Genomic DNA, 18,542 nt, shown 5'->3' with positions numbered 1-18,542 from the left:
TTTTTAATTTAGGGAATATGCAGTTCATAAAAAGGAGCACTCTGGATTGGGACAAAATAAAAATTACTTAAGTTTAGAAAAAAATTACCGTCATTGACAGAGATGTGAAAAAGTTAGTATCAGAACAGATACTACCATTTCTGCCATAAAATTTAAGAAATCTAGAGGAATCCCATATTTTCAAATATTTAAAGAATCTAACGTCGTGTCTGCCTTCTAGCAAACTTGGGGTATATTTTAGAGTGTTTCTGAAATATTCATTATTCTCATCCAGCATCCAAAACGTATTCGTGATCTTGATGAGTAAAACTGTTATGAATCTTTATCATAGCATATGGCAGATCAGCACAACTATTAGTGTAGATGAAGCCATAGTACTCACCTCCGCTAACGTTCATCAATGCTATGGTGAAATGTTCTTGAAATCCACCGTATATGATTGGATGTGGAAATAATTTTGTGGACAACTTCAATCCAACCCGTCATTGTATTGAAAAGATACAAAGTGTTCAACCTATCAGGCTGCCACCCTCTGGAACCAGAGGAACATCTACATTCGAAACACGATCAGTCCAACTGAATGAGGCAGACTTAGAGAGAAAATATATAGCAAATATAACGGAAACACACTTTATTGCAGCGAACCCTTGAAAGTGTTCCTTTGCAAAAGTTCTAACAAGCTACATTCTCCTATCACTCTGCAGCTGCATCTGTGAGATATAACAGGCTGAGAACCAGCAACATTTTTTGAACATTTACAAGTTGGTGCTAAGCTTACTAAATCAATATCGGACCATCTTGTATGCATTTTAAAATACAGTAAAATCTTCAAAAATCTTAGCATTAAAATAATGCAATATTGAAAAATATGTTACATTTTTTTTTACAAGGAAGTCACCACTTATCAAGGCCCGGAGGCCACTCGGGGATAAGGGTTATTGTGTGTACAGTAATCAATGGGATAATATCGTAGTAATCGCTATTAATTGAGATCTGATAAAATGTCTTACTTAAGGGGGCGGTTCAACAGGAACTTTTTTATGTTAGACTTGAAGACATTCAAGTTGTAGTCAGGTGGGAAACAGGCAAACGGAAGAGAGTTCCACAGGCGTATACTTCTAAGAAAGAAGCTTTATTCTGTACACATTAAAATCTATTCCAGTAGGTTTGAAAACGTAGGAATAATATTTAGATGATTCGGACAATTGCAAACATTCATAAGACGTTAATTTTAGCTAACTGATTTAACAAATCAGCAAGTTTGATTGGTATCACTTGGAGAAAAAATACCAAAATTAATGCTTGTATTGTATCATTTGCAAGATTCGTCTAAAATGTTGTTATTCTTTATTCATGGATAATGGAATCTTCTAAGATATAAAAGACAATAAAATACTTATTAAGCTAAAACTTTTGGTGCGTTACTGAACTTCTTTTACTAAGCCATGGTTGGATAGGTGACTGACGCCAATAGACGCATGAAACTTTTATACAGTAAAATAATCTATATTAAGCATAAACAAGCTTCTACTGTGTGACCTTTTAAGATGAGGACGACATAGTTTATTATTATTATTATTATTATTATTTATTATTGTTATTATTGTTATTTTCATTATTATTGACAAGGTTATTGTTAAGGTGAATTTATTTTTAATCTTAATTTCCATATAAATAGTAAACACATCCAATTAATGCCATAAATAAAAAATGGTCTTTACAAAAATAAACTGGATTTATTATTTAAAGAAAATTAAAGATTTTGGAAAATTTTATATGAAATATCTTTGCACACATTTCTTTTACCTTAGTAGTAGTTTTTAATCAGAGATTGTACTTTTTTTAGAAAGTTAAACATGGACCACGTTCAAGCAAATTAACGCATGAAACGCAACACAGGCGACTTATTAAGACTTTTGCATATTCTAAAACTATTATCATGCAACGATCTGTTTATTAATTTATCCATACATTGCCAAACATATTGTATAGGAAAACTCTATTTTTACCGACCACAACTAAAACTCGTCATAGCACTAATTTCAATATACTTACCTCATATTATGGACATTATCTTCTCTTTTTCTTTTCCTTCAACACTCTTCACCCTCATCCACACTCTCCACCTCCCAATTTTAGCTTTCTTTGTCTGCATACCATACCTCCTACTCCCATACACAAACGAGCAACACTACACGATTCAGTGAGAATATTTAACAACCATCGAGTTTCTGATTCATCTCCCACTACTACTCTCCTCTCTCACTCATGAATATTTTGTGAACTTTGCTTCTTTTAAGAACACACACACACACACACACAACACACACACACGCACGCACGCACGCACGCACGCACGCGCGCGCGCACACACACATATATATTCAAACTTTAAAACGGAAATAATAATATTAATATTTATATCTTAATCATATGCTAAAAAGAATATATATATATATATATATATATATATATATATATATATATATATATATATATATATATATATAAAAGAGAACGTGTCTGTGTATCTGTGTGTGTCTGTGCGTCTGTGTGTATACATTTCCCTACATGATAACTCTATCAATTTTTAGTCTACGGACTCGAAAATTGATATACAGGGTACTGAGATTTCGGAAAATCGATGTGATCGGTTTTCGGCCAGGAATTTGGCTGTTAAGGGGTAAAAGTTCAACGATTTGACCTTTGAGAACTCTACCAAACTACTCCGACAATTTTGGGTCTAAACGATTGAAATTTTAGATATAGATTCCTTGGACATGGATCTAACTTAATAACTTGATTTGAGCCCAAAATAATAAATGTTTTGGGGGTCATAATAGGAGTCAAACTTAAAAAAATTGACCTCAGCGGTCTCTACCAAATTACTCAGACAATTTCTGGTCTAAATATTTGAAATTTTACATAAAGGGTATTCAGAGATCGGAAAGCTTTTTAATCGGTTTGGATCGAACACTTTTAGTTATCAATATATAAATGTATGTATGTATGTTTGCATGTTTGCCTAAAACTTTCGACAGAGGCAACGGATTTTACCAAGAGCAGTATCGTTTTGAAGTTTGACCTTTCAGACGACAAATATTGAAAAATTGGCTAAAATCATTAATATCTTCACCTTCAACTGAGCACATTTTGCAAGGGGGGTCGCTTTTTTCGCCAATATTTTTGAAAATCATCCTCTCCTTTCGATTGTCTAGCCTTAATTTAAACATAAGTCACTTCCGGTTTGGCGGTGGTCGTAACAGCAAAGACGTCAGGTTTTTCCCGTTCTTTTCCTTCTTCCTTCCTACTACCACTTTTTTTTTTGCTCAACAGACACATCCAAACACCTGGGCAATGCTGAAATGCAAGTCTATATATCTATAAAAGTGAACGCGTCTGTGTGTCTGTGTGTCTTTCTGTGTGTATGTCTGTCTGTCTGTGTACATTTCCCTACGCAATAACTCTGTTAACTTTTAGTCTACAGACTCGAAATTTGATATGCAGAGTACTGAGATTTAAGAAAATCTATGTGATCGATTCCCGGCCAGAAATTTGGCTGTTAAGGGGTCAAAGTTCAACGATTTGACCTTCGAGAACTCTACCAAACTCCTCCGACAATTTTGGGTCTACACACTTGAAATTTTAGATTTAAATTCCTTGGATATGGATCTAACTTAATAACTTGATTTGAGCCCAAAATAATATATTTTAAGTGATCATAATAGGGGTCAAAGTTAAAAAAAACTGACCGTTTTTTTTTTGCTCAGCATACACCTCCAAACACCCGAGCAACGCCGGGCACCCATGCTAGTATATCTATGAAAGTGTGTGTGTGTGTGTGTGTGTGTGTGTCTGTTTGTGTACATTTCTCTACATAATAACTCTGTCAATTTTCAGTCTAGAGACTCGAAATTTAATATACAGGGTAATGAGATTCGCAAAAATTTTGCTGTTAAGGTGTCAAAGTTGAACGATTTGACCTTTGAGAACTCTCCCAAACTCCTCCGACAATTTTGGGTATAAACACTTGAAATGTTAAATATAGGTTCCTTGGACATGGATCTAACTTGAGAACTTGATTTAAGCCCCAAAATAATAAATGTTAAGGGGTCATAATAGGGGTCAAATTAAAAAAAAAATGATATCTGCAGTCTCTACTAAATTACTCAGACAATTTATTGTCTAAACATTTGAAATTTTACATAAAGTGTATTCAGAGATAGGACAAGCTTTTTAATCGGTTTGAATAAAAAATTGAGCTACCACTATATAAATGTATGTATGTATGTTTGCATGTCTGCGTAAAACTTTCAACATATGCGACGGATTTTCACAAGATTAGTATCGTTTTAAAGCTCCACCCTTCAAACGACAAATACCGAAAAATTGGCTAAAAACCTCAACTGGGTACTTTTCTACAGGGAGGGGTCGCTTTTTTCGCCGATATTTTCGAAAGTCATCCCCTCTTTTCGATTTAATTGAAACCTACGTCAGTTCTGGTTTGGCGGTGGTTGTAACAGCAAAGACGTCACGTTTTTTTCACGTTCTGTTCCTCTTTCCCAGTACTGGGTTCGAGCAGGCTCGAACCCGGTAGTAGTACCACTTTTTTGTTTTTGTAGTAGTACCACTTTTCTTTCTTTTCTTTTCTTTTTTTTTGCTCAACACACACCTCGAAACACCCGGGCAACGCCGGGTTGAAATGCTAGTGTTTAATATTTGAGATAGAGCATCAATATACGTGGAAAATTAAAATATGCAAATTAACAATTACAGAATTTTTTTATTCAAAAACAAAGAATACAAAAGAGATTTAATTCTATCTTGTATTTCCTTATTTTTGAACAATACATCTTTAAATTATTAATTTGCAGGATATTATTCCCCTTATATATTTTTTGCTCGGGATTAAATGATGATAAACGAATGTTTCCCACTCTCATATTTTTTATTGTCATCAGAATCAGTGAAATCACCCATTTTTCAATCAAATCAATTGATTGCCCAGTGTAGTTGAGAACCGATTATGGTGTATCGATCAGAAGGTTCACATGCTTCCTCGCGGTGACTGAGTCAACAATATATTGTAGTCTACATTTATATATATACTAGCATTTCAGCCCGGCGTTGCCCGGGTGTTTGGAGGTGTATGCTGAGCAAAAAAAAAAAAAGTAAATTTTTTTTTAATTTGACCCCTATTATGACCCCTTAAAATTTATAGTTTCGGGCTCAAATCACTTTATTAAATTAGATCCAGGTTCAAGGAACCTATATCTAAAATTTCAAGTGTCTAGACCCAAAATTGTCGGAGGAGTTTGGTAGAGTTCTAAAAGGTCAAATCGTTGAAATTTGACCCCTTAACAGCCAAATTTCTGGCTGACACCCGTCACATCGATTTTCCCAAATCTCAGTACCCGGTATTTCAAATTTCGAGTCTATAGACTACAAATTGACAGAGTTATTGCGTAGGGAAATGTACACAGACAGACAGACAGACACGTTCACTTTTATATATATATATATATATATATATATATATATATATATATATATATATATATATATATATATTAGTTTAAAATGCAAAAGGCAAGTATCATGATTCAATTCTGCCTAAACACCCCTGAACGCACCCCTGTTATAGCAAAAAACGTACTATGGATTTTATATGACTGGCCTTACTGCTTGTATGGTAATAATAGCTTGAATTAAAAGTCAAGTATCATGGTACAATTGTTCTTTAAACAGAAACCTTCATTACAAACACGCTCCTGTCATTCCAAAGCCATTTTTTATATTTTATATGTCGGGCCTTTCGGCGTTTGTGGTAATAAAACTTGAATGCATTTGTGATGTTAGGCTGTGTAAGGTGTTATCGCCTGTTCTTTCTTTCGGTGAAGCCGTTTTCAAGACCATAGGTAACGAACTCTCACACACACATACACACAAAGTTATATATATAAATTATTATTGTTATAATTATGCCAGCCCCTTTAAGAACTCGATTCTTATTGTTGAGCACTTTAAAGTTGAAATGAAAGTCGGTCACTTAAACTCGCATGGGCAGATCATGATGCTATAATCATTAGATCAGTATGGACGGACGCCTCGACATTTAAAAAAATAAATGTTTAAATTTCAACGATATTTCTCGCAGTTTAACTTGGCCGTGTAAATGGCTTCGTGACTCCCGATCAGCTGTAATCGTGACACCTTACACTGATGATTCCCAAAAGATGAAACACCAGTGTCTGCATATATATATATATATATATATATATATATATATATATATATATATATATATATATATATATATATATATATATATATATATATAGGCTACACTACATTTGATTCGTTGGGTCACAACAATATCACAATTTGCTTTACTTTAATTCCATTCAAAATTTCATAAATTGTGATATATCTAAGTTCGGCAATGAATGTGTAAGTATTTGATTTAAAAACGTTCAAGAAGCGGGACAACTCAGCACTTAATTTTTGTGTGATTCGAATGGGAGCTGAATGGCACAAACTGGCACAAACTGATTCCGCTACTCAAACTTATCACAAAATGTCAATGCTTATAAGACACCTTCTAATGTTGGCTGAACTCTACAAAATTGAAACCTTTTTAAGTCCATAACTTTGAAAGCAAAGCAATTCAAATGTATTCACAAGAGTAACAAACGATGTAAAAAGATTATAGATATTTTAATCTATATTTGAATATTTGAATGTTTGTCCAACGCCATTTTTAATCTTGATATAACTAGTGTTTCACGGAACGGAAACACAGATAGAGAATCCTGAATTTGAAAGCAACGATGGTAGTCCAGGGTATTACCTCCTCCGCTGAGAATGTGGTATTGGTTTAATGCCGATCACATGAGGTGTAGTTACTAGAAAATGCTGATAGGATTGATTCTGGTTAATTTTGGACAGGTATGATTCTAGTTAATTTTCCACCTATTCAGAATAGGGATGGGAGAGCTAGAAGTCTGTCTATAAACTGATCATATACCCAACTTTGCCGCCGTGGGAGGCATATAAAATAGCTTATCAATAGAACACATTTTAATCCCCTAACGTGAGTCGATTCAATTGTCTAACCTATTCTCACCTGTCACCCATGCCGCGGTATGGTGTATCGTTTAAGTTTATACACCCTACCAGCTGCTGCTGATGTAATTTATAGCGGACTTCTTTTTTGTTTTGTTAACACATCGTATATAATATATACCAATCCTTCTCTACGTGTCAAGGTAAACGTAGGTCATGTCAACCTATGTGTAAGGCTGTGTTTAAATTAGATATGCATATGCTGGCCTTACTGCACGTTGTCCTGATGTTAATATTATTAAATATTTTTTATCGCAAAAGAAACCAATAACCTTATCTTATAGCGTACATTATTAACTTACTGAATTACATATCTACACATACACATATACGGCACAATCACGTTGGCACACCGATTCTCGCCAAATCGCCGAAGTTAAGTAATGTCGAGCCTAGCCAGCACAAGATGGGTGGGGATTTGAGAAGGCGAGGCGCTGTATGCACTGCAAGGTAAAATACCAGGTTGAGAAACTAGCGCGGTCTATCCTTCTCTTGTGGGTAGATGGGAATCTCTTAAGCCGTGGTAGGCAACCCATCTAGTGATGGTGTCACGATAAAAAATACCCTCGATAGCAATAGCGAAGCATCAAGTATCCAGCTACGGACAAGATTTGAATTACACTAAAAGCTGGTGTAGTGAGTTCAATCCCAGCTGCGGCCGCATGCTACGTGTTATGTTACACATCTACGCATGGTATGATATGTTATCTTAAACAGATACAGCCTATTCATTTTATATAATTTCAGTAGATCGGTTGTTAAATTTTTAAAATACCTGACGTGTAGAGTGTGCCACTAATAAAGAATTCCATATGATTTTCATAAAGTACTAATCTTCAAATGACACGTGTCAAAATTTGAGTCGTATCAGATTGTTATTTTTCAGCTTACAGTTATTTAAATGAAACCGCTGTTGCGTAGGTTCCAAATAATGAAACAAATCTGAATTTCGTGTGTTAATAAAGGATGCTTTTTGATGGCAAAATATTGTTCAAGCAATGCAGTTGTGTCATAAATACTATTTGAACCGAACCTTTCGATTAATTTAGAAGAAAACTACATGAACATTGTACTTTTTTGTTTAGATTTGGAACTTTGATTTTGTTACGGAAGGTGTTAACATAGGCACATATACTCGCACACACACATAACGTAATTCAATATTATAGCAGAAACAACAAGAGTGTTCAATTAATTGTGTAAAAGCATATGTATTTTATTCAATGTACACTATATATTATTTTGATCATTCATTGATACCTTCGGTTTCATCACTATCATTACATCGACTGATGAACCGGTCACGTTTGGTATAGTTAACATCGCGAATTGAGCTTCCAGTTTTTGTGAAACCAAATGTACCGATAGATGATCAAAATAAGTTATAATGTCCATTGAATATATATATATATATATATATATATATATATATATATATATATATATATATATATATATATATATATACTAGCAAAAGTACCCGTCGTTGACTGGGTTAAAAAACAGACTCTGATATATGAAAAAAATGGACTCTGATATATGAAAGTATGATAGGTTATGAAAAGGAATGGTTGTAAATTTGGGTTGAATTTGGGAGTATCAAAACCAAAGCAAAATAGGATTAAAGTAAAAATAAAATAGATAAACCCCGTAATTCATTATACCATACCTGTTCACACTGATGCACTTATCACAATATTCTGTGGATCTATATTAAAAAACGTTGTTAAACTTTGTGACATTTTTCCATTCTTTGGAGGTCAGGTGTGAACGAACACCTCATAATTTTATTAAACCATATTTCTTCAAACAGAAACATAATTATCAACGTATACTTACACAGATAGATATGAAAAGTCTTTATTAAAATTGGTGCCTATTTCCATTCTATGGAGGGCAGGCGCGAACGCAGATCCCACAATTTTATTATACCATCCCTATTTAAGTTAAAACATATTTATTAAAGTATAATTATATACATCTATATCAGAAACACTTGTAAACCTTATTTTTAAATTTTTAAATTTTTTATTTCCATACTTTGTGGACCAGGCGCGAACGCAGACCCCACAATTTTAATGAACCACTGTTCTGCCAGATCAAACATACCCATCCCTGTGTCTCGATGCATCTTCTATCATTATATGTAATCAGTTTTTTTAAATAGTCAACCATATAGGAGTCTATTCGTGACCAGACACACGCACACACATACACACACAGACATTCAGCTTTATATATATATATATGTATATATATATATATAGAGAGAGAGATTATGTATAATATTGTCTTTGTGGTTAACACGCGTTTGATTATTCTACGGGCCTTGAAATATGAAAAATTCATAAAGATAAAATGATACATACACAGGATTTAAAGGATGTACTTCAAAACAAGAACATCCTTTAACTAGAACCGTTTTATACCAATCATCTTACGGCAAATTTTATTTTGTGGACAATACTTGTTTGTGTCTAAGAAGCCATCCGGGTCGAATACCCCCCCCCCCAGCAGATTAGTAATTAAAAAAAAAAACTGCAATAAAATAAAATAAAATACACTGTTCAACTTATTTAATATTCCTTTATTAATTCCATATTAACCTGCTAACGTTTTTTAATTACCATATCTTGGGATGCGCATGGTATTTTGTTCCTTAATTAAGAATAATAATCGGCAACAGCTTTCTCATGAATGATGCTAACCAAAATGTCAAGTATTAAAGAAATTGAAATATCACTTACTTTTCCATATCGACAAACCGACCTATGCAGAATACTACAATTGGTATGTAACTTTCTTCTTCTTGTTTGAATGTGTGATCGACGTGTCAGTGCATGGAGCCCCCCCCCCCCACCACCAAGTGTGTTATTTAATTGCTGTTTTTGAATCTTCGGATTACTACCGATATAACACTTCAGATTATAAAATATTTTTCTTTTAAACCGATTGCTTCAATTAGTAGAAATGGGTTGAGTGTGCTGTGTAATTTTAATGTAGAATTATCTAACGATAATATTTCCCGATGAAGCCTTCACAACTTTTTAAAAACATTTTTTATTTTTTGGACTATTATATCAATTGAAAACAAAATTTTCAGATTACACAAAACATTGAAAATGCATGTTCAATTTTTAGAAGATGGTTCAGTTTGCTATGTTAGTTTACTCCTGTTTTTTTTTTTTTTACTTTAATAGCTTCTCCCGTGGGACCATGGAATTCCAGCCATGTTTCCTGTTTTTCCGATCTTTAGAAAATTAGAAATTTAAATGTAATGCTAATAAATATCTAGTTGTTCAACCCCTTAATCCAGGTGTCACTGTATAAATCTGACTTCTATCACAGTAGCCTCTCATGTGTGTCGAACAAAAGAGGAAAAAAGAAAATGCAACATGATGCTACTTGTGCGAAATTTGGTAAAAGAATTCGTAAATGTTTTGGCTTGGCTAAAGACAGTTTGTAAATCTTGGCAAATGGGCATTACCTCATTTGAAACTTACAAAAAAAAAAATAAAACAAAAAACAAACAAACAAGCAACCAAACAAATAAACAAAGAAAAAAACCTCCAATTAACCCGAATAGAAATTGAACAAATAAGTTTTTAAGTTTTTAGAGTTCTCTATTTTTTATAAACTACACATTTGGTTCTTAAATCGACAATAATACAAACAAAAGAAAAGAATAACACACATTTTAGAGATTGACGGGGGCGTGCCGTGTATATCCGCATAGTTTCGATACAATGAGTTTCTTTTTATTCATGAACATTAGTTCCGGTGATAAAATCCTGAGCTGACATTAGTTCCGGTGCTAAATCCTGAACTCGTACAAATGATCAGTTTTTGATGAAACACTTTAAAGCAAACTAAAACTTTCAATATGCTACACCATGCATTACTGGTATTAAAATATTAATCATAGAAAAGTAGGTGAAATTCCACTTGTCATAATGGACTAATAGAAGAAATTAACGAGATAGAATGACTTTACCATATATAGAGTAGACGTAATCAGCATTGCGGCTCCTGCGGTCACAAATAAAATGATTCGATCGTTCTATCGCCCCCAAAATATCTAACTCTAGATGTAAATCTCTACCGAATTAAGAGGTAGATATGTTCGAAAATAGAATACCGCTGCTCCATCTAGGTAAATATCGCACGAAGCTTTGACAGTAAAAAAATCGATTTCGAAATTAGTGTTGACCATCTCTTCCGTATAACGTCTTCTCCACAAAAGAGACGTTCGTAATCTCTTTCAATGGAAAGTGCTCAATTTAGTTCCGATCTTTAATTCCTCACTTTAAGGCATTCACAGCAAGAACTCGTCCTACTGCCACAATGAAAATACATTTTTCTTTCGCTTTCCATATGCCAAGTTCCAGGCGAAATTTCTATAAAATGGGGATTTTGCAAGAGCTTCTCACATGTGGAACACATGCCCCCAGTACTGTTTCTCTGCTGATTTTAACTTGATCATCTTCAAACCCAATACCAACAAATTCTTATTAGTAATCATTAGGGTTGTGACAACAGCATATTCTTTTCATTGTTTTGACTCTAGAGTATATATCCGACACAGTTAGACTCAGTTAATCAACCGAGAACCACATCACGCTATATAAAAACATTTAAAATGATAACTGATATATACTTGAGAGTAAAAAAACAAAACAAAAAACAAAAACAAAAAACAAACGAAAAGAGTATTCTGTTGTCACAGCCCTAGTAATTACACGCAGTTTTTAATCATCGATAAATGTTAGTATTCCCATAGTGTTCCTCATCCTTTGACTGGTAATCATTTCCGTTTCATTAACCCTTATTATCGAGTGGTTTTTGTAATAGTAAAAACGCACCATTCATAATCTCTCCACGCTTACGCTTCTAACTCAGCAGACCTAAATCCTTTGGATTATTACGTGTTGGGCATCGTTGAAAAGGAAGTTAATAAGCATTCTCATAACACCAATTCCTCTCTGATGGAAGCAATAATCCAAGGAGTGGATGACATAAATAAAGACCACATGATGAAAGCTTGCAGTCGCTTTTGTACTCAAATTGAGTTCGCGATAGAATTCGAAAGAGAAGACACACATTAATTGGGCTTTTCCGCGACCACAGCTAAGGTAAATGTTTCTCGCATACTTTTCCCGTTAAGGATTTCCGTCTTTTTTCTTTCTCTTCAAAAAATGCTCCATTGCCCAAAGTGTGTTCATTCATAAAGTCTGAAGAAATGCTGGTTTTTGAAAATTTTCAAACGATATAATGCTTGAAATTGTCGAACTGAACATGGAAACAATTGTAACAAAAAATGAAATACACTTTTTGTTGCCATCAACACTTTGTTTTGAAGTCTTGATTTTGCATACACAGTATATTAATGCTCAATTATGAACTGTGATAATTTTGTAGCTTAATCCTTAAGTCAACCATTTTTAGCTTAAAACCCATTGGTATATGAAAATTTACTGAATTACACGAACTCAGTATATTACATTGTCAGTATATTACAGTCTCTCTCTCTCTCTCGCTCTCTCTCTCTCTCTCTCTCTCTCTCTCTCTCTCTCTATATATATATATATATATATTTATAATTATATTTTTACTATAATAATTAAATACCTGCTAGTTTTTCATCCTTTCGGGAATCTTCAGTGCAGGGTGTCACGATTAATACCAGTCGAACGATTCAAATCCGGCAATACGAACCACCTGGTTCGATTAGCAGAGACCGTATCGATTCGGTTAACATTAACCGCGTGAAAATAACGTTGAATTGAAATATTTTAATTTTAAATGTTCTTTACGTCAGTCAGATACTGATCTAATCGTTATACGATGATCTATGCATAAGAGCTAAAGTGTCCGACTTTAATTCAACTGAAAGTGCTCAACGATAAGAAACGAGTTTCTTAAAGGGGCTGTCATGATTATTTTTTACTATAATAATTAAATACCTACAGACAATATATATATATATATATATATATATATATATATATATATATATATATATGTATATATATATATATGGATAGATAGATAGATAGATAAAGAGAGAATTATGCTCTTTCTTCCAAAAGTACGAGGAGTTCATGAGCAAAAACACAGTCATGAATGCTAATTATAGTTCCCACTATCCGGTGTTGTCTGGTAGGTTTTGACGACCACTTCGGAAAAAAAATACTTGAGTCAAACTCTCGGGAAGGAAAAGATTTTGGATCAAAATCTACTGGTTCAAACTCTCTTGAAGGAAAAGATTTTGGATCAAAATCTACTGGTTCAAACTCTCCATCGTCCAAAATCTTTTAGATTCAATGTTTAATTGTTTTGTATTTCACTCGTTAAAATCAAAATTGAATCATATGCTTGTCATACTAGACTTATTCTTTGTGAGTGTAAAACTATTAATAACAGTCAGACCAACACATATTGATAAGAATTAATTTATTAAAAAACAACTTTCAACACGCATGCTTATCAAACTAAATTAGGTCGAGAATTTTCAGTTCTATGATGATTTCCTGAAGTAAAGATAAAGAAATTCCAACTACGACGCCTTCCAAAAAAGCTTCATTCATATCTATTCATTTCCCCTATATTCGTTAATTCATCCTGTCTCTTTAGTTTCTCAGGTTCATTCTCTTGAATTCGTTTTCTCTTTAGTTTTTACCTCGAAACTTTCTGGCCATTTTCACAGATTTTGAAACAGTTGAATATATTACTTGTTTTACCAGTTCGACGTGTAAAAAATTCTCAAAATGATTTAAAACTGATTATTAATATAAATAAAGATAAATAAAGAACACACACACACACACACACACACACACACACACACACATACATATATATATATATATATATATATATATAGAGAGAGAGAGATAGGTAGGGAGCTAGATATAGAGAGAAAGAGAGAGATGATATATGTGTTTTGGAGTATATACAACCGAAGTTTCCAACATATACGTGATTCTATTTTGAATTTATCCCACTGTTTTCTAAAAGAGGAACAAGATGTTCACTAACCTATTTACCATTAATTTGCACAAATCTCAAGAGGCCACACTCCCAGGTATTACTTCTTCTGGTTGAAAAGGGATAGGTTTAAGGTTTGTTGATATAAGCGTTCTTATCCATGCGAAATTTAAAATTGAACTGACGAATCCAAATTCGCAAGTACTTTTGGCAGAGATATCCACATTAAACGGAACTTGTGCCTACCTTTAACTCGTATAAAAGGTCAATCAGTAGGCCTATCAATCTTCAGAAAGTTTGGTTAACTTTCAAGTTAATGATCATGACACTTAATCCAATGAGGTACGAAAAACAACAGCAGCAGAAATAACAACAAAACTTATTATCTCGAGAAAAGATCTAAGCGGGGAGATTATTTACCGAGTTTACGACGTGTCTGGCATCAAGCATCTGCAAGAAGAGTATAAAAATAAATGTGCACCCAACGATAGACAAAGTTGTTCAAGCAGGCCAGTGAGTCCACGTAACCCTAAGATATATATTAAAAACGGGGTAAATTCATTTGTGACTCAATGCATCATAAACTAACCCCATGGATCATCTCGTTTGTGTCACAAAGATCAACTTCAGAGTCCTCAACATAGCAATATTGCTACTTCACTTTGCAACAACTAAATTGGAAGTTGTGATCTCAAGAATAAATGGTTTCAAAATGGTTCACCATAGTCGATATCACATCAAGATATTGAACTTTCTATCCAGGGGTTTTCAATATCTGCATAGACCAAAATGCTGCAAAAATAAAGATTTCATCTGGTCATTTCAGAAACAATCAATATTGACCACAATTGAACCCATTGATCAAAATGAAAGAAGCAAAGCAGCTGACGTACTGAGGTATTTCGATACAAAGACACCAATAATAACATAAGTGAATGCTTTCACTGTTCAGCTTGGTCCAAGCTCATGTAGAAGCAAATATCAGTTTCTTTTGGAAGAAAGATTCCCATGACTAGAACTACGATACTCAAACGCATATAAAAATAGTTACAGTTGTTATCGCTCTAGAGAGATTCCAATATCATTTATGCTGTCATAACATGACAATTCATACCAAACACACAGCGATTGGGGTCGAGTGTACTGAATAACATAATACAATTACCTCCAAAATAGGAAAGAATGTCGCTTAAATCTGAGGCTGTGATTTTGCAATAAAATGCACTACTGACAAAGCAATCCCAATAACTAACAGTTTGTTCGGAACATAACCAAGACCAGATAGACATATTGAAAGTATTAATCCCAACATTTATATATTAAACATATAATAAAATCCTTCAATAATTTTACAAAAGAGATTAAGAAGGAAACAATAAGGGGTTCTACGCTAAATGTCATATATTCCATAAAAGACTCTATAAAAACACCACATAAATTAGACCTGTATCTATGTACTGTCCTCTCTACGAAGGTTGAGTTAGGCATAAGGTAGTTTTTAATATAGAAGAAATCCAACTCTCTAAAACTGGGCCATTTTAGATTGGGACTAAAATAAAAATTGCTTTAATTTACAAGAATTTCCCCTTCACTAACTGACAGCAGAAAAATAAACTATAGTATCAGAACAGATATTGCACTTTGGTCTTAACAAAAAGATTAACCATGTAATGTCAATTATATTCTCGTTACTGAACTTAAAAGCGAGAAGGAGATAAAGAGAGAAAATGTGTGTGTGTGTGTGTGTGTGAGATAGATAGATAAAGATAGATAGATAGATAGATAGATAGAGAGAGAGAGAGAGAGAGAGAGAGAGAGAGAGAGAGAGAGAGAGAGAGAGAGAGTTTCTAGTGGCATGTTAACTCTCATGCGAGCCCAACCAAAGTCTTTACTTACCTGTTTACTGGAAATATCTAGTAGTTAACTGCCCTTTCGAAGAAACACTTCTGTCTCCAGTTATAATCGTCACTCCATGTAATTTGTATCCATATTTATTCTTCTACAGCACAGTATATCACCACACTAATCTATGAAAGAATAGAAATAAAAATGTTTACATACTGAAACATAAAGTTATCCAAATAAAATATTTCAGCATTAGTAAATTTTCTCGTAAAGAAATTATACCTTTCTGGAATAATAAATATAAATTAAATGCTGAAATAGTTCCTGCAGATTCAACGGTTGTGACGCCATTAACGATACAAATAAATACACAGAGGTGCGCATGCGTAGAATAAAATGCAACAAGTTTAAGTGCTGACACAGTGCAACAAGATTTAATGGCGAAGGCTAGTTCACGTGGGTCGGCTTATTGAAGTTGATAAGTCAGTTAAGTACAATATAGAAACGGCTGTCAGGTCTCATCATTCAAGTTAGCATGTGCAAATACTAAACAAGACAAAACTACAAGCAAAGTTTTATTTACAAAAGTGTTTCTTGATACGTGGTATTATTCCGACGTGTGAGTGGGCGATATGTTGAGGCGAACATGATAAAAGGCGAAGGATTTTTAGTTGCGTCCAAGCATTTTTTTAATATGCTCGGTCCATCGGTTTCTCCTGCTTTAATTTGTAACATCATTTTCATCACTAAACGCGTAAATTGAATAGAGGCACCTTGAGAATATCCGTCTTTGTTCATTTTGAAAATTCGAAAATTAAAAAATTCAAATGGATCAGTTGAGCAATGTGAACTCTTTCCATGTCAAATATACTGACACCGTATCATTGTTAGTCAAATTGATTTTGTCTGAAGAAAATATTTTTCTATTAAATCTTTCTATTTATTTACACGTATTTACCTTTGCCCAGGATGTTATGTTTGGATTGATTTTCGTTTGTGCTCAGCCTAACGTTCACATCGCTAACCAATCATTACCTCATTACAAACTTGATCGAAATATTGATTATGAATTAATTTATAACTGTTTTAATTTTGGGATATCTAGGTTAAAGGTCAAGGTTACGGAAAAAATGAAAATCAGAACTTCTGTCCAGCGTAAAGACTATTTTGCGCATATACAAATTTCTATATTCCAGCACAAATAAGAATACTCCAAATATAATCATTTTCATGCACATATATACATATACTAGAAAAACTGCATCCGTCGGGTGAACGACAAAAACCTATCCGAAGAAAAACTAATGATTGGAAAGAGGACCTTCTACGCTCGAGCCGAGTCTTATTCAAACGAAAGTGTCAGGCCCTTTTCAAAAAAGATCTTAGAATCAGTATGTACCAAGAATGCACGAACTGTTATGGAATAGAGAGTGAGAAGACTATTTACGTGCTTTCTACAGCAGCCTGGTGTGACACAAGATGAGCTATATGTGAGAAAAATCAGCTCCTTCAAAGAGACATCCTGGAAGAGTACGACCGTGAACATACCAGTTGACGTGACCCAGTAAGCACTAGGCAATGTACCAACTCCATTTCGAAAGATGAGATAATGCTTGGGAAGATGGCTTCCTAGGTCTAAATCGAATCATATCTCAATCCCGACAAAGATGAATCGGCCAAGAGACAGAACATTCCTAGGTTGCCCAAATGATCCCAAGAATTTCCTGGCTGATTTGTAAAGCTAAAAAAACAACAAAAGACAATTTTTTTTATTCACTAAATTCCTGTCTCTGTTTTCTACCTCTCTTTCCTCCACGTATGGGTGAAAAAAAAAAGAGTATTAGTATTGCTATGTTTTCACCTATCAAGTGTCAATAAATCAAACCAAATAAATGTCTTTAGCTACATACCTGTTTAGGTTTACAGTGCTTTTTATTCACTTCATCGTCCCTTCTTTTTATCTTCAACACTTTTCATGTGTAGCCATGATCGTCTAGTGGCTCTCGATCGTCTCGTCTGTTTTTCATCATAAGTCACAAACTAGTCGATAAACGGGTCGTTCTTGTTGCATAAAAGAAGGGAAAATGACACTTCGTAACGGCATTTTTTTTGGTTGTCGTTCAATTTGTGAAGCATTTATTTATCAAGTTTTTTGTCTTTGCAATTTCTCTCAAGTGGTTGAAAATCGTCGTATACGTTACGTCTTATTAAGAAGCAACTGGATTGACTTCAACTAATTAATTGATCATTATCTACGTCCGATGGCCGACCACTACGCTCATCATCTTCAAAACTCTCATTGCTGCCACGAAATTTCTTAAACCACTTTTGCGCTGTGCGTTCAGTAGACGTTCCTGGGCAAAACGTTTCGTTGATATCACGAGCTGTTTCAACAGTTTTTCAGTCTAGCTTGAATAGAAATAAGATTATTGTACGAATTTGCTTGTTTTCCATCTTGTATTCAACGTTATGAAAAAAAGACATAATTGTTTTAAAACGATTGTAATTTAAACGATTGTATAGAGCAAAAACACTCTTTAAAATTATATATAAAGTAAAGGTATTATAGAAAATGCCTATTTAAA

The 18,542-nt window shown here is 33.8% G+C and overlaps 1 protein-coding gene across 5 annotated transcripts in view; it reads right to left on the bottom strand.

The window, feature by feature from the left end:
* The window catches only part of LOC145291339 (uncharacterized), a 116,807-nt gene that overhangs the window by 67,453 nt on the left and 30,812 nt on the right, over positions 1-18,542 (bottom strand). For 3 of the 5 annotated variants that reach the window (XM_080137096.1, XM_080137098.1, XM_080137099.1), the window contains one exon: positions 16,009-16,139. The exons of 1 other annotated variant lie outside the window; for it this stretch is intronic. The gene's annotated coding sequence lies outside the window, so the exon portion shown is untranslated. Of the gene's footprint in view, positions 1-16,008; positions 16,140-16,239; positions 16,380-18,542 lie in introns of those variants that run through there. One more of the 5 variants, XM_080137097.1, reaches the window with a different exon arrangement.

Source organism: Euprymna scolopes, chromosome 12, assembly GCF_053919585.1.
Source record: "Euprymna scolopes isolate OS-2025 chromosome 12, ASM5391958v1, whole genome shotgun sequence".
NCBI lineage: Eukaryota > Metazoa > Mollusca > Cephalopoda > Sepiida > Sepiolidae > Euprymna > Euprymna scolopes.
This window is presented reverse-complemented; position numbering and strand designations above follow the sequence as displayed.